Source organism: Gymnogyps californianus, chromosome 21 (genome assembly GCF_018139145.2).
Source record: "Gymnogyps californianus isolate 813 chromosome 21, ASM1813914v2, whole genome shotgun sequence".
Classification (NCBI taxonomy): domain Eukaryota; kingdom Metazoa; phylum Chordata; class Aves; order Accipitriformes; family Cathartidae; genus Gymnogyps; species Gymnogyps californianus.
Genome location: NC_059491.1, coordinates 230,551 through 254,212, shown reverse-complemented (window position 1 = coordinate 254,212; position 23,662 = coordinate 230,551). Strand labels below are relative to the sequence as shown.

General features: G+C 47.3%; 1 protein-coding gene across 3 annotated transcripts in view; it reads left to right on the top strand.

The window, feature by feature from the left end:
- Positions 1-23,662, top strand: part of CAMTA1 (calmodulin binding transcription activator 1) — a 314,118-nt gene that overhangs the window by 227,211 nt on the left and 63,245 nt on the right. The window lies entirely within an intron of this gene.

Here is a 23,662-nt window from a genome sequence, read left to right as displayed (position 1 = left end):
ATACACCCTCTAATCATCCAAGTGGTCTCAGCGTGGGGATCTGCTAGCCCATCACTAGTCACTTTTGACATAAACTCTTTGGGTCAGTTTCTCCCCAGAACCTGGATGCTTCCTTTCTTGGCTGATGTTTCCATAAGTAAACAGAAAATAGATGATAGCAAATCTATAATCAAGCAGATTTAGCTCGATGAACTGAAGCAAACCGTACAGGTTGTGGCAGCTGTAGTATAGCCTCCTCATAGGACCAAAAACAGAGGCTGTCTCACAGCTGCTCCAAATGTCATCTTATTGCACAAGGATATTTTTAATTGGCATCTGGACTTTGCTCCAAAAATACTTGTTGCAAACCAATTTAAGGACTTCTTTTTTTCTTTCCCTCCTAGAAACACAGTAGCTAACCTCTTTCCTGCATCTGTGGTGTTTCAGCCACCTCTCACAGTGAGACTGTATGGTCCAGAGACCACTCTAGGGGATCCTGGGAAAGGACTGGAAGGGAAAAATGCAGAAAGGTTCTGCTCAAGGATGGATGCGGGCCATCTGTGATCATTCTGCGTGCTGTTGGGGGTTAGGTCTGCACCTCAACTTGCCCATTTTGCTCCTAAAATTCCTGGGCCTCCTGAGAGCATGCTGTGGAGCCAGGGAGCAGGGGGGACGTGCTGCTCACACCTCCCCGAGCTCACAGTGCAGAAGGAAACTTCTGTTCTGCGTTCCTGAGAGCACGTACCCTGTGCAACCTGAAACCCTGCAATTGCAAGACGTAGGCTGAGCTTTTCCCTGTCTTTCGGGTAGCTCTGCTCTTCGAAAGTTCTCCTTCAGGTCAAAAGGAAATGGAAATATATGGCAAATAGGAAGAGGAGAAAGCTAAGAAGGTACATCAGGTTTGAGGGGTCTGGCATAATAAATTAACAGATAAACAGGCTATTGATTTGATTGTCTAGAACTTGTCCATGTCAGTGAACACAAAGCATGTTTGCTCATTAAGCCCAAACCACGTTCACGATTATTTTCCAAAGCATTTTCAGGGAAGTAACAGTAATTATTAATCTTTAAAGTTTGTGCAAGTGCTGCTCATCCTGAGATTTCCTTTTGGACCAGCTCCCCAGCCGCACTTCGGCTCGCCGTTCCTCACATGCAATATGCATTATTAAAATGCACTTAAGCAAAACACTGCAAATGGCTTCCTTTCTCAGAAGGAGCAGAGCTGGCTGCCTCTGCTTGTACCAACGACAGTTAGCTGCTGAAAGAAGAGAAATGATGAAGTATGAGGTTATTTAAGGCTCAGTCTGCCTTGGCTAAATGTGCTTAAAATGAAGATGTTGCTGATGAATAGAAAAAGAAAAGAGAGGAGTAGAAGGCCCTGGGCCAAGGGTACTTGGCAACGTGGAGATATTATTTGGTGGTATCTGAAGAACTCTTTAGCCAGGGACTAAATGGTGACTGGTGCCTCATTTGAACGTTTCGGGGTCGGGGAGGGCAGGACTGAGGGGGTCCCATGCCATGAATTTCTTGACTGAGGCATCCAGCAACACCTGCAAAGAGTTACAGGTCACTATTTTGCTGTATTCAATCTAAACACACAAGAAATTACTACTCGGGATTATTTAAGTAAAAATAGGGCTGTTCTCTGGGTTTGCTGACAGTCTTGTCATCACAAGAGGATGTTTTGGCAAAAACGTTGCTGGCTTAGGGGTACGCCTTGCATTCAGCCGGCAGTCCTAAGGAATTTCCTAATAGTGAAAACAAGGCTTCAGCAATGTCTGTCTGGCCTTGCACCCTGTAGGAAAGGTGAGCTTGCTTTTCTTTTTTTCCTCCCCCCACCCACCATCAAATAACTATAAAGAAACAACAGTTATTCCATAATGGAAATTAATAACTCATATTCTATTTGACGTTATGTCCTGTTAGTACACGAGTATTACAAGCGCTGCGTATCCTAGGGCAGCTCTCCTGAGCTGATAAATGGTGGCTTGTTTGTGTTTGCTTTCCTTTCCCGTGGGGATGCTGCGGTGCTGGCGGAGATGCTCTAATCCCGTTGTGCTTCGGTCATGGCATCCGGGATCTCGCCTGCCCCAAGGGCACCTCTCGGAGCCGTGCAGTGAAGCACACGCCTCCCTGCGCAACAGACAGAGCTGGCAGTTGCAATGCACTCTCTGCCTTCTCCAAAAAAAGAAACTGAGAAGTCGGACAGACTGTTTTTCCTGTACTTGGACTCGGTTATCGGTTTTAATTCCAGCTGAGAAACCAGGGCAAGGAATATACATCAACACTGTACAGACGCTTTCAAAATCACCACAATCAAGCTTAAATTCTTCTTATTCTTCGCTGTAAACCTGTCCTAAAGTAGGTTAGTGGATCAGAGCAGATCTGCTTTATATTATTTATAGGCTGTTTCCTTTTGGTTCTTGCTGCTTGGCTGGATGCTGCTGAAGAGGACTCCATGTTCCAGCAGTCTTTCTCTTTGCTGCAGCTTTAAAACTTTCTATTTTTGTCTGCAGGAATCCCATCTCCCCAGCTCCCTTCTCCGCTAAATTCAGCACACTGGCAATGCTGAAAGTCTTTCATCGCGTGGCATGCCAAGATCTAACTACGATGAAAAGTGCTGCGCCATTTTGTTAGTGGGTGAGCGCAGGTAGCACGGGCAGCACCCAGCACCAGCGCGGGTATTTGCCGGCCATGCTCCCGGGGCCAGCATCCTTCAGGGGACGGTTTCAGGGAAAGCTGCTTTCCTCTCCCAAAAGGATGCTTTGGCCGGGATATCGCTGCACAAGCACTGTTACCCCTTTGAGCCAGAAAACCATTCAGGAGCGTTTGCAGCAAAAGCAATAGTTGTCTTTGGCTACGAGGACGTTTGAATTCAGCAGGCTCCAGCAACCCAACGCAGGGCTGCCCTCTCAGCAGCGCGAGGCAGGAGCCCTCATAATTTTCAAGGAGCCAAGGAGCTCTCGTAATTTAAAAGCGCTGTCAGGTGAAGAGACTCGACACAGCAGCCAAATGTGATAGGCAGGGTAGGGCTGCATAATTTATGAAACTGCATTTCTTTTTGATGAGATTTTGAGTCTAAAAGCTCTGGGAAGGGTGTGCTATTTTTTATTGCATCTCCGAACTCAAATTATGTCAGATTCTGTGGGCACAGTCTGTGCTTGTAAGGAGAAAAAAAAAAGTGCAGCCTCAGATTTCTCTGGCTGCGCGAGCACTCCTGGTCCAGCTCAATGCAAAGTAAAACAGCTCCTTGCAAATCTCTGCCGAGAGCTCCCAAGGATTAGTCTCTCCGTATGCAGGGGGAGCGCAGGCTTTAGCAGTGTGCCAGGGATTATACGCACGTCCCCAGCAGCCGGGTGCCGGTCCTGCTCAGCCGCAGGACGTTTGGGTGGCTGGGGGCCGTTTTGTTCCCAGGTGCCCTGTGCTGTATCCAGAATTACAAGGTCCAACTGTGTGCTTTTAAACGAATTGGCTTGGATTACCCTTGTGTTCGGTATCTCTCTGTCCCAGGCCCCTTTTTTGTGTATTGCATGGTCTGGCTGGACCTTGGGTCCAGCGCTGGTCTGTAAAAGCTGCCTGAAGCAGCAGCCAGGAGCTTCCTTCCAGGCATTTTATGGCCCTGGCTTGTACAGCAGTGTGACATGCTCATCACAAGTTAATTCCCAGCTGCACCATAACCTCCGAAAAGATGGAAATTCGGGGTCACTGTCTGCTCTTCTCCTGCGTGCCGAAGGTCGTTGTGTGAAAGGTGCGTGGACAGTCATTGCTTCGAGTAAATAGCAGCACATCAGCCCAACAAATTCCGTTTTTCACTGCAAAGATGGGTGCCTGATGTTCGGAGTGTTGGAGGTAGGCTGCTTTTGGTACAAGGGCTCACTTTTTGAGTGGATTATTCTGAGTCAGTTATTGCAGGCAGTACTGTCTGAGGTCGGAGAGGCTGATATCACCAGCTGTACTAATGTGTAAGGATTTGGGAGACATATTGATATTTTCTGGAGATAAACTGCTAGAAATTGGGAAAACGTTATAAAACTGTGGCCCAAGTTCCTGTTCCCTTATCTCTGCATGAGTGTTATCAAGAGTTTAAAATATGGGTGTGATAAAGCACTTCACGGAGCAGTTGCAGTGACGATGTCCTGAAAAGCATCTCTGCCTTCCTCGGGCACGGGTGAGCCCAGGAGAGCTGTGTCACCGGGACGGGGAACCGCTTCTTTCGGTCAGATTGGTGTTGGAGTGCGGGGTGCTCTGGATACTGGGCCATCAAGACCTTTTATAATGTATATTTTTAATGGCGAGCTGGGAAAGAGGGAGAAAATTGGAAAGCTGTTTCTTAGTCCTGTAGGTGCTTGGGGTTTTTTTTTAAGATACCATTAGAGGCAGTCATAGGTTGTCAGTGTTTCTCTTAATGTGCAACTGAGGTCAAGAAGGAAAAAAGATGTTTGCATAAAAACAAAAAGCAGAAGGATTGAAGGAAACAAAGCCTATCGTAATAACTGTTAGATAGCTCGGTGGTGCAGCCTTGTCTGATGTGCTGCGGGTGATGCTGGACGGTCCCATTCAGCAGGCGTTGGATGGGGATTTGAGGAGGGCAGCAGAGATCACTCCCTGGAAAGGTCCTGTGTAAAGAGAATTGAAAAGATTAATATTAACTGACTAGGAAAAGAGAAAAGAAGGTGTCATACAAATACTGTGTAAGATGAGGAATTGTTCCCAGAATTGTAGAAAAGACACTTCTGTCCTTTTTATCTTATAATGCTGAATAAGGGGACAATGAATTTTGCTCAAGAGCAACAAAAGTCAAATCTGATTTAAGGGAAGGAAATACTGTGAAACTGCTGTGAGATGTCATTCAGTTCTTGAGTGTGGTAAGCTCAAAAATGGAATGAAAATATGCATGGATGGTGAGAGCATCCAGGGAAATAACAAGCAACCTTGTTAGGGGGACTGCCAGAAAGGGCATCAAACCTTGGACCTTACTGGGACTGGCCGCACTTTTCAGGCCACTTGGGGCTTTTTGTCAGCATCCCCCTGCGTGACCTCCCACCCATGCCACAGCACTCACGTTTCGGCTCCGTGGAGGAATTGCCTCCCTGTCTCAGGTCCAGCCTGCTCCCATCCATCCCTTCTAGTTTGCTTGAAATTCACCTGTCGGGGCCCGTGGCAGCCGTGATGTGGACGTGGACGGCTGGAGGAGCATCCCTGGTGGGACAGTGCCGGATTGCATTGAAATGCAGGCACCGTGCTCCCCAAACGCAGCCTGCCAGTCCTTCCCAGTTAGGGGTCATGGTTCTCCTTGCGAGGCCAGGGCGTCCACTGGAGACCTGACTGAGCTGCAGAGACCTGACTTAGCGCTGCCGTGGGCTATGCAAAGATAATTCAGGGTGGCAGCGCTAAAGATTCATCAGCGTTGCTGGAAATCTTCCAGTGGGAAGAAAATGATGCTGAGCTGACACCAGTGCCGGGCTTGAGCAGGCACCGCCACAAGCCTGTACAGGGGGGGACCCCACTGCACTGTCTCCTCCTCGGTGTCTCGGCGATGCGGGTTTGCTCTCTGCTGGGAGGTGTCCTGGGGGTGTCCTCGCTCTGCCAGGCGCTCTTCAAATTTGTCCTCTTAACGAACGGCATCCCTAATCATCAAAATATTTTTCATAGGAGCTCTGATGATCGCATGAGCAGTATCAGAAGTCATTAATTCTGAAATGTGGACTCTAGGGGACACTTACGGCGAGTTCAGCCAGCAAAAAACCTTTCCCTGTTAATGCTTCCCCTTTTAGGCAGGTGCTGGACTGACAGTTGCCCATGTACAACCCTCTCCAAAAAGCAGCTGGAGCATCCCTCTTCTGCACCATCCCTCCGAAGCAGAAAGGGCAGAAGATTCCCTAAGCCGCGGCAAGGCTGTCATTTATACTCTTTAAACCAAAATAATATCACCTGATGTGTTATGTGAGCTGTGATTTTTCTATTATTATTATTATTTTGTTATTATTTTTATTTGTGGCAACGCATCCTCTAAGGTCTTTCTAATGTAATTTGGGACTATTTGCAGCTTCCAAGGTGTGGGCTCAAACTGCCTAGTTGAGGCTGCCTGTTTCACTGAGCAGCAGTTGGAAGATAAGGGCTTTCCAATCTGATGGCTCTTGGTTATCAAGCAGAGAGGTAATACCTAATACTCAATAAAAAGCCTAAATCTGGCCTATGAAAAGGAATGGGTTCTTTCAAAAGTGCTTCAGTGTTGAGACACATCTAAATCAAATTATTGGGCGAGGGGTGGGTTTCTGCCACGGGGCTAGCAGCTTCCCTTAAACACTAACTGCGTGCGATGCCTGAGCTGAATACCCTTCAGAGCTGCTTAAGAGCTTCTCTTTTCCATTTTGGTGATATCTTTCTAAATTATACATTAAACTTATCAGGGTGAGTAATGCATCACAGCTTCCCCATGTCAGACTTAATGTTACTTCCTCAGCTGTAGCTTTGTGTTTGCCTTTCCCTTCCGTTTATCTTCAGGCTCTGTGCTAGGACGGAGCAAACCCTGGGTCCTCCTTACCAAAAGCTGTCTGCTGCAGAGATGCTCTATAGGAAGCCTGAATGTGACTTCTGGTCCGAGCACTTTAGGGAGGTGGAGTGCTGCCCTGTGCCAAGGCAATGCTGTTCCATGAGAGGAAGACGTACCACGCTGTAATTTCTGTGAAAGGTCCCTGGAAAATGCTGTATTTGATTGAACCCGTGCAATTGTTCAGTGGGGTGCATGCAGGCTTTGCTGTAGGTTGGTTTTGTGCTTGTGAGTAAATAAGCCAAACCATCCAAAGAATTTGAGCCGCTGCCCCACAAGGCAACGCGCAGGAAGAACGGTCACAGCAATTTATCAGCTCCGTGAGCGCTGATTTTAGGTAACGAGGGACGGACACGATAGCTGTTGTGATTTTAGGTGCTACAGGAAAAACAAGTAATTTGCTACTTTTGCTTGCCAATATGTCTGAAGATGGATAGTATTTTGTTAACTGCAGCTTGAAAATTGAAACCCAAGCAATTTTCTTCCAGTGGCTTTTCAGAACGTTGCGCAGGAAGACGCAGCTAAGAAGAAATGCATCTCTCTCTGTTTTAAGTGCTATGGATTAATGCTGGTTTCTTTTGTGAGATTACCAGGCTTTGTTGCTGAAATTCTGCACTCATTCGCCCCTCATAGAAATCGTATCTTGTCTTTAGGCGCTGACGACAAGCGTGTTTCTAGAGCTGCTACAACAACTTCTTCTGAAATGTTGATGTTGCACAAGGATGACAAAGAAGGAATTCCTCATTTTAGGTTTTTTCCGCGTGCAATCCCCTTGTGTCGCAATGCCTTTTATATTTCTTCTACTAGCTGTTAAATAATTCACTCCTAGGAAGCCGCCTGGAGTTCCCTCTCTTTCTCTAGTGCCTCTCTCTTTAGCTCCCTCTGCCAAGACTCCCCTGTTTGAACTACCTGTTTGCTGGGCCACATCAGGCACTTTAATATGCAGATGGTCTGCAGGACTGGTGCTGTTTCAAGCAGTCCTTTTATATTGTTCCACTTCATTTTATTCTGATGTATATATAAATAATTGGATGCTTTTAGTAGGTTGCAGCTACACTCCTGAGTCATAGATCCACCAGTTTTCCTCTACCTTTTTTTTTTTTCCAGAAATCAGTAGGCAGATGTGGGAATTGGCAGTGCTCTTTTAATAAATGCAGTCACTCAAATGTCTTTAGCACCTGAGAGTTTTTTTCTGAACAGAAGTCAGCTTTTGCTATTTGTATCACCCTTTCACCTTACTATGTTTACATTTGTATAGCAAAACACTGTATGTTTTCAGCAAAATTAATCAGTATAATTAGATGTGATTTCCAATGTCAGGTTCAGCTGAAATGCTGATTTAGGGTGGTGATTAGCCCTATCAGAAGCAACGAGGACGGAGAGCTAATCTGTGCCTAAAACTGTTATTTTGAAAGATGTCATTTCTACTCTATTCATAAATTGAATATTTCCTCTGAACCCCCCCAACCAATTTGAATAGAAAATGTATTTTATACTAGATGGCGGTGCACCTTGTTTGTTTTAGATTGCTGCTTTGCTGTTGTTTGCAGAGGCTGCCATTATTCAGACAGAAAGGAGTTGAGCTAGGGGGAGGTATTTATTAACAGGACCTCTGCACCTCTGTATTTGGCTGAGGTTGTACCAAATGAAATCTTGAAGTTATTTAAATCTGCATAGTCTTCATCTTCTCTGACCCCTAAAAAAAATAACAAAAAGTCCCGTGAACATTGTTTACGAACAGTGCAGCAATAGTCAGCATGTCTTGAAACGCTGTTCCTCCCGTGTAAAATACCTGCGTGTGGCTTGCTGTCTCGCCGCATCCCTTGACCTAGAAAAGTCCTTGAACCCTTAGGAGGCTCGTGAGGCAGGTTGAAGGTTCATTACAAACATGAAAGTCATGGAAGTGTGGATTTATTCTTCGTTTCAAGCATGCGGCCTTTGAGAATAAGGAGCATTTTAAAGATTGCAAGCTCCAAGACTGATTAATTTGCTATTTTAGTCCTTTAGAAGGGGCAGTTATATAGAAACGAAGTTCCCGCATTGTAAAAAAGTTCAGATCAATTAAAACAATTTACTTTGTTGCTAATGATTTCAGACCATTGTAATTTATTGGTAAATAAGTGACTTCAAAAGCACGTTCATTCAGTGTGAGTGCACAGAGGAAATGTTAACAGGTTCTTGGATAAATTCAGTCTTGGATTTGGTAACAGACTCTTACTGCAAACCACTGAGGGTCGGCTCACCGCGCAGCTTGAAGGATTCCAGCTTTGGGAGAACAACTGAAGCTTCTGATGGGTTTTCAGTGTTCAGAGAAACGCGGATAAGAAGGCAGGAGTCGTGGGCTGGACTCCGGAGCAGCCAAGGTGCTGGCGGCCTGCCGGGCTGCTGCAGAGGAGGGGTGCGCTGATCTCCCCCACAGGCACCTCCTGGGGGTGCACCCCTTCCCGCTGCGCGGCCGCCGGCCGTCACGAGGGAGTTCAGTGCAAATGGGCTGCCCAAAGTCTGGGTGGGTTTTTCTCCTTCAGAGCTGTGCACAGACCCGAGCCCCTTCTCATCAATACCAGCTAAGGACATATGAGCGTCTGACCTCCACCCTCAGGAACAGTACAGGGCTTAACTTCCCAGTGATGTCCGCAACGTCGAAGTGTATCTCTTCCACACTGTATTTATTGTGAAAAGCTATTTAGTGTGGTTTTCCCTGATTATTTCAGCTACAAATAAAAATTCAGGGTTTTTTCCATATGTGGACAAACAATATTAACAAGGTGAGGTGCATCCCTTTAGCAGCTGTGAAAAATTACTGGTGTTAGAGAACAGGCTGGGTCCATGCTCTGATGTTCAGCAGAGGCAAAGTTAAACAGCAATTATCAGCTGCAAATATATTCTCTGAAATCTTTGAATGGTCTTTCAAAATGGACCTTTCTTCAGTAGAACTGAACAGCATTAAAAAAAACGAGGAGTTGGTGCCGGTTTTGTCAGGGTCTCACTTATCCTGTGGACAAGTCTGCTGCAGCTTCAATTTGCCTGCTTGGTAAAATAGGCTGTCACATGCCAGGGACAGCCAGATCTGTCAAGCTCCACACAGTTTTCCTTTATTAGTTCTATTGGTTTTATTGCCCTTCTTATGCTCTGAGGGATGATGGTTGTTTAGTGACAAGAACCTGGAAAATCATTCAAGTTGACAATGCTTTTCAGATTTCATTTTTTCCTTGTGTCTCTATCTATAAAAAAGGATGACCTGACGACACAGTGAACTTAGCGGGGAGTCTGCGGTATTACTGAGAACTCGCCTTCAAGTTCTGGGGTCTGCTTTTGTTGCCATCCCCATGTCACCAAACTACGGTGATGTACGGACTTTTACCTGTCATGCTAGAAAGCCTGGTTGGTACCTCACAGCTTTTTGTATGGCAGGGATGTGCTTCGGGTTTTGGCAAACGGTGACAATCTGGCTTTAATTTCCTTAGCCGTGGCAGTTGTTCCGGTCATTTCCAAATCGTGTGTGCAAGTCGGAGGGAAGATTTTTGTGACGTTTTCCAGGTTCTTGCAATACTGAGCCAGGTGAAATGTTTCTGACATAACACCAAAACATCAGGAAACCTGGAGAAAACAAAATTCCAGCTAGCTGTGATGGAGGATCTCCTCTGGCTGCGCACGGGCTTTTGTCGTTAAACATTCTCTGCCTATAGAGAGGGATGCCGCGTTCCTCAGAGCGCTCTCCTAATGCGGAGCCAAAAGGAGACTCTGCAGGGAATCTGTGCATTCACCCACACTGGTTTTGCTGCTTGTAGTCTCATTATGTATTCCTTTACAGGTTTCTGTAATACTCCCTGATGTGGGAGGCAGACAGCACGCATCAGGTGAAATAGCTGCCCTTCAAGCTGGCAGAGCAGGACACGGTCTCCCTCGTGCTTTAGTATCACAGCATCTTCAGTAGCCCTGGGATGGGCAGTGCTGCTTCTCCAGTCCCAGGGTTTAGGAATAACATAATCAGCTTTTGCATGTGTAACGAGAACGGCATCCCCCTTTGCTTTTTTTGCGGCTCTGCGTCTGTCAATGTGAACACATGGTGGAGGCAGAAGGCTGGTGGTGCCGGCATAACCACTTCAAATGGACGGTGGGCACCGGCTGCGTGGGTGTTACGGTCCTAGCAGGCAAGGTGAGAGAAGCCGCTCCTGTGCAGGGCGTCTGCCACTTCAGATGTGTGTTTTTCTGAGAACAAGTTGGCAATAACATGGGGAATCCCAGTGACTTGAACTTCTGCTGTAGTGACGCTCTGCAGCCGTGGCAGGTGACAGAAACACTCCTGATGGCAATCGAAATGTTCCCGGTGAACGGGAGAAAGCAGCCACAGCTCCTGTGTCTCTGCCAAGATGAAAATCTTTCCTGTTGAGCCGTTTGCGAGGAGGCATGTCTGCAGTCACCCCAAATGGTGCTGTTGCTGAGTCAGCACCAAGTCTCCATTCTGGCAGTATTTGAGAGTAATGATCTGTGGCTGGACAAGTGAAGACACTCTAGATCTAGCAACAAATAGGAGGCATCTGGGCAGGGTCTCTGACTCAAAAAGGCAGTCTTTGCTGGCAAAAGAAAAACGTTCTCAGGCAGAAAACCTATGCAGGATACGTACAAATGCTAAATATTGGCATCTTCTGGCAAAGCGCGGCACTGTATATTTGCTCAAGGTAGATCACGCTATGAAGATAACTTTGAAAAGGCTTTTTGAGTTCTGTCCCTTGAAGTAAGGAAGGGATATACTTGTACCTTTAAAATGGAGTTTAGTGGAGTTGAACTGGTACAAGGAGACTAGAATTTGTCCCAGTGAAAGGGAATGGGAAGTGGAGCAAAAGAGAAAGACATGCTGTACCCTGAGTGCCCAGTAACAGCCAGGAGGGTAGGCATAGAAGAATGCCAATATTCCTCTCAAAAATAATCTTATCTGCAGTAACGTGTGGCACACTGAACAACAGAGACTCAGACCAATTCTCTTGCTCCTCTCTCTTCTTGAGGCGCTGAATGGTGAAAAGTGACCTATAGACGTGGTCGATAAATAGCCAGGAGCTGGCTGTAGCCACTCTCGCCTGATGATCTCCAGCAATGACTGCTGGCACGGTGCACACCCGTGGTCAGAGCCCTGAAGTGGCTCCGGGGGGGCTTCGCTGACCGGCCCTGCGGTCATGCAGCCCACGGCAGCAAACGTGGCACCCACCGTCCTTTGCCGTCGGGGTGGAAGCAGCCACTTTCCTTACTGCAGCACCAAATCACGTTTTTCTTCTCTTTCTTTCTTCTCTGTGTCCCACACCTGCAGGGGTGGCATTTCTAGCTAGTAATACTAATTAATAATACTAATAAATAATACTAATAATTCTTCGTAGTATTGAAAGGGTTGTAACTATGTGTGAGAAACACCGTCTGATGAAATTCAAGATCTGAGATGTGCAAGCTGAAGAAGAAAAACTGGTCTGTCCTTTTTTAAGGGCAATAAGACGATGGTCTCCATTCCTCTTCCATGTTCTGTGCAGCCAGGAAAAAAATGAAAAAGCAGTAGATTTGGAAATGCACAAAGCACTCTGAGTCTGGATAGTGGAGAATATTGCTGTTTCTGGGATTTCAGGGACTCTTTTTCATAAGCTGTTCGTTCCTCGGAGTTACCTATTTCTTAGATGCTACTTTAGATGCATCAATGCCTAAGCTGAAAAAAACCCCTTTGATCTGCACTCACTTTCCCTAGCATTTACAAACTTAAAAGTACTCATGTTAAACTTTAATTATTCCCATGTCTGGCACTGGATGTTCCGACTACTGCTGCTTTTTTGGGATGTCTCAGAAGATACCAGTGTATGTAGCTGGGTCAAGTAGCTGACGGGTAAAATGAATAATGACTTGCCATGTGTAATAGTCTGTGTCTGTTGCTGAAATTTAGCAGCTTCCCTGCCTTTTCATATTTTGTGAAGTGTACGGTGTTGTTGGCATTGCGTGTTCTTTTCCCTTGCTAATGTGAGTGTACACCACAGGCAGCAGCACTCAATTTATAAAATATCTCCACTTCATAGACACTGTTGGTGAGTAAATTAAAAAAAAAAAGAGGGATTTTCTGCACATAACAGCAAATGCATTGCTACTTGTTATATTCTTCAGAAGGCATTGCCAAAACTTCACTATTGTTATTAGAGCATACTGTGAAATAAAAAGGTCAGGGAGAATCTCCAAAGGGACAAGGTGAGACGCAGCCGTGGAGTTGCCAAAGGAGTTGGTAACTCCCATGTGCCACGTCTCCAAACGCTCCCCTGATAAATTTGCTCTCACTACTTAAAAATCTGATCGGATGTAGTGTCAGCATCTGCCATCCGCTCAGCTGGAGCCCAAGGGCTAAACAAAGCTCCCCTTCTGCTTAAATAACACAGCTTTTGAGGTTATCGGTGTGCTGTCATCTGCTAGGAAATTACCGGGCTGCTCCCGTGCAGTGGATTTGAGACTGATGGATTAGGCTGAAGGGCAATTTGCTTTGCTTTAGCCAGGTTGTGGCACCCCTCCTGCTCATCGCAAGTAATAATATCTCTAGTTAGCAGCCAGGTTGCTTGTTCTGCCTTGGGAGTTTGAGGCAGGACAGGCTCACTATCCCGTTTACCGTTCTCTTCTCTCCATGTATGAAAGAGACACCTGGGAAAGAGAGACCTGATTTGGGGCCGAAAGGAGCCCGGAAGGAATGTGTGCTCCTCCTTTGAATTCAGAGCTGCGTCAGCGCTAGCCAGAGCTGTTTGTCCACCCTGGGAGTGGTTCTGCGCTTGCTCTCTTACATGAAATAGAGAAGCAAAATCTGATTGTCAGATGGTACGAGAAGATCTTCATAAAAGAAACCTGAGTACCTATGTGGCTAGAAAGGACTCGGAGTCCTCTGAAAGGTCTGATAGGGAGGTAACTCTGCTTTCATCAGCAGGTCAGAGAAGCCCCTCTGAGCTGCACAGCAGCACTGGTGGGGTTCACGTTTCCTTTTAAGATTTCAAGGCATCCACTTGGGAGTCTAGAAATATATATATATACAGGAGGCCCAAAGAGCTGGGCTCAGTCTAACACAGCCTACAGCAGGAGCTCTTAGATGCTGATCTCTGTTTGTTATCTCCCCTGTCTGGGGAAATTCAAGGCTTCTGGGTGATAGTGAAGAAGAAAGAAGGGTGTCTAATAATCTTTTTCTTGCAATTCAGAAGAAATTCAAGTCTGATACTTTTTCTTTTTGCCTTAGGATTTGATGTTTCCAGTCTAAAGTGCTGCATCAGTTCCCAGCTGGCTGCTGTGAGTCCTTTTTGGGACACCATGCCTAACAAGTAAAAGCCAGCAACTGTAGTGAGAATGAAGGAGTCCTGTGTGTCCTGGACGTGGCAGTCTGGCCTGTCCCTGGTACCTGCCCATCTCTGCCTCTGGGGACAGCCCCGGTGTTGCTGGCCTCCCTATGCAGCTTTAATTTGGACTCACATCTCTGCGAGCCCTCACATACAACACAAAGTAAAGTTAGACTCCAAAATATGTACCACGGGAGGAGAACTTCGGATTCCCTGGCACTGGGGGTTACTCTTGTCTGGAAAGGTTATCCAGGCACAACAAAACCTTCAGTGAATAACCTATATGCTATATAGCAGTGTCATAAGGGTTACGGCATAGGAACAAAAACGGTGCAAGACTATCAAAGCCAACATTATGAAAGTGTTTTGAAGGTTATTGATGTTCTTCCTCTGGGAATTGTATTACCAGTCACTGATATCAAAAGTAACAAATTTAAAGAAGCTATAAACGACAGAGCCCTCGGAGTAAGAGCAAAGACTAAAAATAAAAAGGACTTGTTGGCTTACTGCGTACCATATAGGCTGCGTGGAACATTAAGTAGCATTTATCTCCTCTTCCTCCAGGCAGGCATCAAGGTCGTGCTTGCATCCTTTCCAGGCACCTGGAGCCCCGTGTCTCTGCGCTTGCTCTGCTGTGCAGATATATGGGAAGGGGCCAGGGCTGGCGAGCCCCGCGTCCTGGTCGGGGGAAGGACTGGCACATGCTGCGAGGGGCAGCACGTCCCCGTCAGGCTTGTCAAAGCCGTTCCCCTGATCCGGACACCAGCCAGAAACTACAGGTAGTCACGTAATAGCACGGCTGTATGGGGAGTCCGTCATGCCTCACGAGAGACGGTGGAGAGTCCTGCGTCCTCCTGCCTGCGCGCGGCCGCTGGCTGTGGGAAGCTGCGGCAGAACCGGGCAGAGCCGGCTGCTCGGCACAGCCCCGGCCCCCGGGACGCTGCAGGAGCTGCCGTCGCCTTCCAGTGCTGCAGAAAGCTCCTTTTCTGGTCCGCGCGTGTGCGGGTGGGTTGTGCGGGGCTGGGAGTCCGCAGCACCCGGTGAAACGCCGAGCTGCTCGTCTTCTCCATTTCGCACGCATGCAAACCCTTGGACGCATCCTTAGTCCTACATCCTCCACTCCTGCGTGCTGACGCTCCCGTGCTGCTGCTGTGGGGAGCATACATGGTTTTGAGGGGCAATCGGCTTCCAAATGATTTTAACGCATTTGCATACATACAAAAATAGCCTAATGCTTGATGAAGCTTTAGGAGCGGCGCTGAGGGATAGCGTGTCTCTGGAGGGAAAGCTTATCGCGAGCTCTGGGTACGTTCTCCTGGGCTTTTCTCGTTTGGTATTTGGAAATGTCAGCTTCCTATTACTTGGTCTGCCTACAACAGTACCAATTAAAAAAATAAAGTGTGAGGTATCTTCAGGTACACATGAACTGTTCTTAATTCACAAAAATGCATTAATATTTTAAAGTTAATAGTGTTATTGAGGCAAACTAGGCCATCAGCACATGAGAGGAAAAAACTTGCGCCGTCTGCATTCAAACCAGAATTTGAAGCAGTGCATTCTGTTGATATAAACTTTGAAAGCACTCGGTGAATGTCAGCGGAGCTTTGAAATGAAGATTTCTTCTTATTCCAGACCAGCTATTGTTGCATCTCTGGCTTGGGTGAGCTGGGAAAGGATAGAAGCCACTTGGGGCACGCTTTATAATGCTGGCATTTCTGGAAGGTGATGAGGATGGAAGTGTTCTGAGCTTAGCTCTGTCTGAGCCCGTTTGAAATGCAATGACAGAATTCCCATGTAAAGGTTGCGATAAAAACAGAAAGAGGGAGAGGAGATTCTGTACTGCAGAATGAAGAAAATAAAAAGGCCTCACAAATGTCAGCTGAGGGATCTCTGGCTCACGCTTGTTGGGGAAAAATAGTCTGAATGCAGCAGCAAATCTTTTACAGAGTAGCAGTCTGCAGAGAGGCTGGCACCGTTACATCATGCTCAATACCTCGATATTTACGTTTGTGTGCGCTAATTTGACACAGCTTTGTTCGTGTTTGTGTGGATAGAGTAACGTAGTTTTGAACTATTAATGCAACTGCAGGGCAGAACTCCGCTCTGCATCTGCAGCTTTGGTGGCCGTGAGGTTCCTTACTGACGCTTTGCGTGCTGTCAGGCATTTGCTTTGTTTTACCCTAGAAAGAGCTGGTTTTTGCTATTAAACCAAGTAATCCCGGTATATGACTTTGACTGTATCGGTTAGCAAATTCTTTGAGATGTTCTGAAAATGAAAAGCACAATTCAAGTGTAGGACACTTTGAAATATAAGACGGCTTTGATTGTCTCCTCTGCACCAGTTTCCATGCAGAAGAAATTACACTGTTCTGGAAACGGTTGCAATATGCAGGTTTAATATGAGAAAACATAGAGGCATTGTTTAAGTGTCAGTCTTCAAAGGTGGAAAGTTGGAGTAGCAGTATACGCACAGTACAGCAAGAAATTTGTATGTCCGTAATAAGCCTCATTTGTCGGGAAGAGTACCTCGAAGGAATTCAAACCCAAAGAAACCTTTGCTTTGCCCTCAGAGTTACTGTTTGAAGAACCTCAAGGTTTTTGCAGAATGAGTTGTAAAACCTTGGACAACTGGAGAGAGCAAGTGACAGAAAGGAGGAGGAGATGCTTTGATGATTTCCATGGCAAATTTGTCTCCCGTAAAAGGCAATTGATAGTAGATGCAGCAGCTGGGTTAAATGCATCCATTGCCGTTGTTATGTGGTTTTCATGAGCGGGGTGTGCGTTAAGAAAGAGCAGCTCTGAGCAAGCTGAAGTAGGGCAAGCTGCTATCTGTAAGTTTTCTCTGCATGCTTTTATCATGGTTGCGTTTTTATACGTGAGCAATGGCATAGCTTTAGAAGGTTGTTCAGCTGACTCAAACAGTTGCCCAGGCACCTCCTGTGACTGACTGTTCAATGGCTATTGAAGTCTCAGGCTGGTCTTTCAAGAATCCAGATGTACAGTCATAAAGGATTGAGTGGAAAACAGTAAAAACCGTGGTTTTGAAAGAGGCAAGGGCAGCTTTTGCTCCTTCAGCTTCTCTGCCTTGCTCTGTGGTTTGAAGTCTGGAGCCCGCTGCTGTTCTCACAGAAAACCCTTTGCAGGCTCTGTGGGTTGGAGCTGAGCTGTGCTGTGGTGGCAGGCGCTGCAGCAAAGGGACGCGCTGCTGTTCCGTGCCCCGCGCGCGGGGTGTTGCCAACACCGCGAGCATTTGGGTGCCGAAGACTCGAGTCTCCTCGGCCCTGCCCAGGCGAACGCTCTCGTGGTCTCCCGTGGGTTCGTTGCTCCGGAGCCGTAAGCAGGACAGGAGACTTCCCTGCCACGTTTCTGTCCCCGGGCACCAGGACACGGGACTTCTGCGTCAGCACCGCCGGCTCCGCTGGGCGTTTCTAGATAAACAAAAGCAGTCCCGGCTCATGGCAGAATTATCTTGTCCCTGTCAGCTGCCCGTGTAAGTTAAAGCTTCCAGCTGGGAGCGGTGACACAGATGAAAAGAAATTTCCATTATCCAGAAGAATAATACCTGCATGAGAAAGAGAAGTGCCTTTTGTTTTATTTTGCTGCACGCTACTAGTCGTGCGGTATCGTCCTTCTGTTATACCTTTTACTAGCACAAGAGGTATTGCTATGAAAGATAATAAGCAACTCGGAAATCAATTTCTTGGAATCAATTCCAATCAATTTTGGAACTTTGGAGGCCGGGAATTACAGCGCTGTATTTTTCTGTATCTTTCAAAGTGCATGTTAAATAAACATGATCCCCAGGAGTATTCAGAGGCAGCTCTTGGTATATAAAATACCTTCAAATATATCACATTTGATGATGTATTAGTAAGTGTTTGGTATTTGTTCTATATTAAGGCTCTCTTACTTTGCTGCTTGCACTACTTGAATGCTGCCTGATGATGACCGGGCTGGTCCATGTGCCGTTTGTAACCCCACGGGATTGCTGCCAGGCTCGCCTACAAAGAAAAGCTTATTCAGCAATCTCCTGACTTTTCCCTGGACAGGACTCCGCTTGTTTCTGGGGTTGTCTTGGGGCAATTCAAATCAAACCACCTGTATTGTTAAATCCTGAACACCACCCTGGCCCTTTCTTTTAAGGGGGAGAGAAAGACTTCAGGACCATTTCTGCTCCCCTGCTGCCTTCTCCCGAGATCGTCCGGCGGGATCCTCTGCATTCGGCTCTGCCGGAGATCTGCCACAGGCGACGCTTCTGCAAGCCTCAAGGAGAAGGTGCTCGGGACGGGGCTCTCGCTCCTGTTTGTGTTCAGGTGTCACCACCAGCACGTGGAGGACAAACCAGCGTTTCAGCCAGGGATGCTCTTTGCAGGCGGGCTGTTAGGGACCTGAGAGCAGTGCTCCCGAGGAGCAACGGGGATTTGCCCGTGTCGTTGGTGTCATAGGGACGGGACAGGCACCGTTTGTTATTGGGAGAAACGTACAGGTTATCAAGGGATGCCAGGAGCAGCCAGAGGAAGAAGAAAGATAAAGAAGGATTAAAGAAGACAATAACAAAAGGAAAACCTGTATTTTTCTAATCCAAACCCTGCCCTGTGGTGGCTCTGTACCCCCTAGTCATTCTTTTGAGACATGAAATGTAGAACAGAGTACGGTTACTTTCGTGATTATACTCTATCTTCCCTTACCAAGATATTGAAGAGGAACTGGGGAGCACATTATAAAGCATACAGCCCTATTAAATCTTGATTCCCTTTAAATAATTGCAGGAAATCTCACTCTTATAATTACATGAGGGTCGAAATCATTTTTTAGCCTTCCAAGCCCTTCACGATTCATCGTTCCCTCGTTTGCGGTACGTGGAGCTGTATCGGCCTGTCGGCAGTCTCTTGTCTCAAAAATTAGTGAATTTAAGCAAACAAAAAAAACTCAAAAGGCTTTGGGCTGACAAACTGGGAAAATGACTCTCTTCTGGAGTCATGGGCTGACCGACCTTTGGCGGTACCTGTGGTATCCATAGGGTGTAAATCCTGCGACTCCCGGCGTGGCCAGGCTGCGGCGGCGGTGGCGATGGAGGGGACGGCCGCTGCCCCGGAGGGGACCTGGTGCTCCTGTGCCCAGGCAAGGACGATGACACCTAGCAACCGCTCCTGAGCCGGTGCGTATCAGGATGCTGATTTAACCAGGTTTAAAACCATATATGCACCGATGTCTCTCTCTGCCGAGCTGACCCCAGGTGTCCTCTCCTCCTGAGGAAGCTTTTGAAGGGACATAAGTTCCACCAGCTCTTTCATGCAGCTGGAGGCATAGGATATGAGGTTAATTCAAAGAGCTGCACAGGCTAAGATGGATTTCCCAGCAAAAGGGGTCCTGCTCTGCAGCATGAGTTCTGCTTTTGTGTCCGGCTCTGGGGTCTCCCTCTCTTCCAGGTGCTCCGGTGCTTCAGCTCTTGGGTGCCAGAGCTCTGCTACCTGTCTGTTAATTGTCCCGTTCTCCCTAATTAAACGTGCCCAGCTCAAGATAACTTAAGGCAATGGGTTGTGCGTTTAAAGTCAATGTTAGATTTTTTGGTTTTCACTGTTAGTGTGAAAAATTAATATATTCTATGATCTCAATTAGAAATTAGTTCAAGGATAAAGAAATTGCTGGGATTCAAACCAGTAATCTTGTCCGAAGCTAGCATTTAGTCTCTGGAAAGGAAAAAATCCTGCTACTTCTGTGTCTGTGTTGTGTATTTGTGCCTTGTACTTCAGATATCCCAGGCTCCGCTCTCAAACCATTAAAAATCCAGAGGAAACCCTCCAGATAGACGCTGCTATAAATAGCAGAAGATTCTATCATCCGCACCTCCGTATGTCTGGGAATGGTTTCATTCCTTGGTTTGTTTTTAGATAATATACAGACGATACATAGACACTCCCAGTGCCTATCTCTAAGTTACCTGTGGGTACTGAAGCATCACGTAATGGCAGCCTCTCAAAACCATGGAAACCTTTTTGTATTATCTTTTTCTGGGTGATAATCTCTTAGGTATTAATCCAGTCACCCCACAGCGATGCATGTGAATTGTGTTCCCAGAAAGCTGAGATTCCTTTTCAACCTTTTGGATGGTTTGAGGAATACAAAGTAAACCTCATGAATGAATACCCGTCAGAAAAGAAAAAACCCTTTTATAGTTTCAGGGGTGAAAGGGGAGGGAGGGGGGCACAGGAGCCGCCTCTGCGTCCCCCTGCCACGCTCCTCTGCTCCTTCTGCCCTTTTGCATCGTGGTTTAGCCGTTAGGGCCCGAAAAGGTTGGTTTCACCTTCCATGTTTTTAATAATGCATAGCACCTTGCAAGTTCGACACAACAGCAATAACACAGGTATCCAGCGAAAGCCAGGGCGACTGGCTGCACAGCGGAGCAGAGCTAATGGCTAGTGCTCCCGGGACCCAGGGCTGTATTTGGGGGTAATTTCCTTGCAGGGTGGCTGGGATTAAATTCCCCGATGCTCATCGTCCCTGAGGATGATTTATTTCCTTTCATCCTTCCAGCAGGGAGCACAAATGCAAAACTTTCAGCTCAGAGGTATTTTTCCAAATAGAATATCTTCAGCTGTGGTCATCGGTGATTTGGAAGCCCTCGCCAGTGAGATTTAGCCTTGAGCTGATTGCCATTGCTGAGCAGCTGAAGAGCAGCTGAAAGCTGGCCAGAAATGGCTTTTGATTTTTGCTTTTTGAAAGAAAAAAAGAACAGAACAAAAAAAGCATGCTTTGGGATGGGGACAGCAAGAAGGGAGAGGTTTTCTGTGATCATTCTGCCCTGCCTGAGAAGGGAGACCTCCCCTCGCGTGGGGCACTGACTTTGGGTAGTAACGAGCAAGCAGAAGGCGCTTGCTGAAATGAGAGGAAGGTTTCCCCCGCAGCCCTGCCGGCTTGGAGCGCTGGTGGTACCTGCCGTTCCTTCGTCCGAGCATTAATCAGCCCTTCACAGGCTGGCCGCGCTTTTCTTTGCATTTCTGCCCTCCCCACCTGCCGGAATCGGGGGGCTGGAGCAGCCCGGCTTGTTTCAGCTTTGTGTTTCTGCTAATGTGAAAAATATGAACATGGAGTGGGCTAGTGGAACAAACAATAGCTGATTTACTTGGTTAATTTAAATAGCGTGTAGCGAGTAGCACAGGGAGGCTGCCTCGCTGCTCCAGCAATCATGCTGGGAGGGAGGTCTGCAGCGCCATTACGTGCTATTATTACTTTCTGGATAATGTATACACTTTCACTATCACATGGTCCTTCTCCTTCATTTTTCATGAGAACTGGCACTAGATTAATGGTTAAGCCATGGGAGAAACGTAACGCCATGCCAGTCTGATTTATTGACCACTTAGTGCTGATGAAGCTGCAAACAAGAGTCAGACAGATGTTGCAGCTGCATTTTTCTTTATCAAAACTAACAGCTTTTTGTGGGTTTTTTTTAACCACTTCTTGTGCCGTCTCCTGCTTACCCTGCAGCGCCAGGGATAGCGGAACAAATTCCTCCGCTACCCGAAGGAGATCCTGCCGAGGAGGCGGACTAGATGCCTCGGGTGCCGCGTGCCGAGGAGCCTTGCCCAGGTCAGGGACAGACGGCAGCAACTTTGACTCGGAGGCGTGGGAAGCGGAGCAGCTCTGCAGAGGTTCTGGGCACTGAAACGACGGGCGGCTTTCCGACGGGCACGTTTCCAGAGCCGTCTGCAGCCCAGTCCAGGGCTCCCTGTAGGAATTCCCTGCCACCCAGGGGAAGGGTTTCTGCTGTGGCATGTCTGCTCTCCTGGCGCGTTTCCCGCATGGAAGTTACATTTGTAATTTTTCTTTTAGTCTTTCACATCTCTCTTGTTCTACTGGTAGGTCTCCACAAAGAAATAGTGATTCTCGGCTGATTTAGAGTTTTCCGAAACATACGTATTCTCTTAATTTGCGTCAGAACATTTCAGTTTAGTAGGTAGATTGGCATTCATGAGACTTGCCAATCTGAGGTCAACTTTCAGATGTAGACATAAGGAACAAACCTGTTGGGTTTGTGTTTATTTTATATGCTTTTATATAGAAAAAGCGTAAATGCCAGTGCCAATCCGCTGCTGAGGTCCACTTGCTTCTGCTGCAATGAAGCTAGGAAGCCCCGTCACCCTGACTTGCCTGGTGACAAACAGGCACTATCAGGCTGTGAAAAATACAGTTTATCTGAAGCGAAGGAAGAAGCATCTGCAGAACTGCCGAGTCGCCCAGCGCCGCGGCAGTAGCGTGTCCTTGCTCTCTTCTTTGAAACTTCTCTCAGAGCAAGAGGTGTTTCTACACGAAATCTCTGAAGCATATTACTTTTTATTACTTCATCATCTAAATCACTAATTACGTTAAATTAGCTGATGGAGACTATTTGGGTGTATAGGTAATCATTTTTATTATCTGAATCTTTTCTGCATTATGCATGAGGACTGTAATGTTTCAGACCTCCCCTTCCTCACCTCCCCAGTCCTGAGCAGCGTTGTCCGGTCGTGTTGGAAGCGGCTCAGCCACCCCGTTAATTCCCCAGGAGCCCGGCTGTCGCCTCCGTCGCCCTTAAAGGCTAAAACAGGAAAGCTGAAAGGAAGACGTGGCTCCGTTTTGCGTGGTGACATGAGGATTTGTACTGCGGTCTGGAAGGAGAGGATGCGGTGTTTTAACGTGTCCTTCTCTGGCTGTCTCTCGTCTGGGGCAGGTGTGCCCTGGGAAACGGAAGGCTTTGAACATGTGAAAATTGCACATGAAAGGTCCAATTGTTGGTCTCCAGGAGAATCTCAGGAATAGAAGAGCCGACGGTTTTCTTTGCTTTAGCGCTTTCCAAAACTGCTCCAAAAGAAGTTGTTAGCAGTTCCTTACTAGGTTTCCTTGCCTCTTCCCTGTGCAATACAACTCTTTTTAACGCAGGCTGCAAGAATTTGATACTGCAGCCTCACAGAATCTTCACTGAAAATCCCCCGCTTGCAGTTTTCATCAATAGAGGGTAAAAAAAGCGAGTTCCTGCTTGCATGTCTTCCTAACTTAAAAGAGAGCTTCTCCTCCAGACAGAGGGACGCATCTGGTTACTGAAGCCCCGCTGGGTACCAGCGTGCAAGGGGATGCAGGCGGAGGGAGGGCACGCTCCGTAGGGCCGCTGTGCTTGTCACGCTGCTGTACGCGGGTGCCACGTGAAGGGGTGGCCTTTCAGCTGCCAGCACCGCCTTGGCAAGCCTCAGGGAGCCGGGAGACACAACCAGCTGCCCCCTCATCTCGGGAGGTGCAGGATGCTCCCCGCGTACGAGGGGCTGCATGGTCACCCCCGCGCCCGGCAGCGGCGAGTGCTGCCCTGCTCCTGCCCCTGCCCCTGCCCTGGGCTGGCTCCAGCGGGGCTGCCCGGCACGCCAGGCCTGGCCTCGGTGCTGTGTTTTGCCTGTCAGAAGTTACCTTCCGCTGGTCTTTCCTTGGTGCGGGTGTCCACGTACTGCTCCAGCCCTCTGCGGGTTTCCTAAGCAAGTGCTCCCATTAGCACAACCTTTGCAAACGAGTGATGGCTTGTGTTCCCTCTCCCACTCAGAACAGGGCTCTAACAGCATTAATGAATCATTAGAGTTTTAATTACGCCATTATCCTATTTATTTTTATAAATAATTCCAAAGCAGTCATTAAAGTTTGTGAACTTAGGAGTAAATGACTTAAGGGAAAGAAATCAGCTTCTCAATCTTGTTATTATCTATTGTACAATCTCCCTGGGATGCTGTTGGGAAACTAGCGGAGTTGTTTCTGTTGCTGCTGTTAAGATGATTCATTTGCT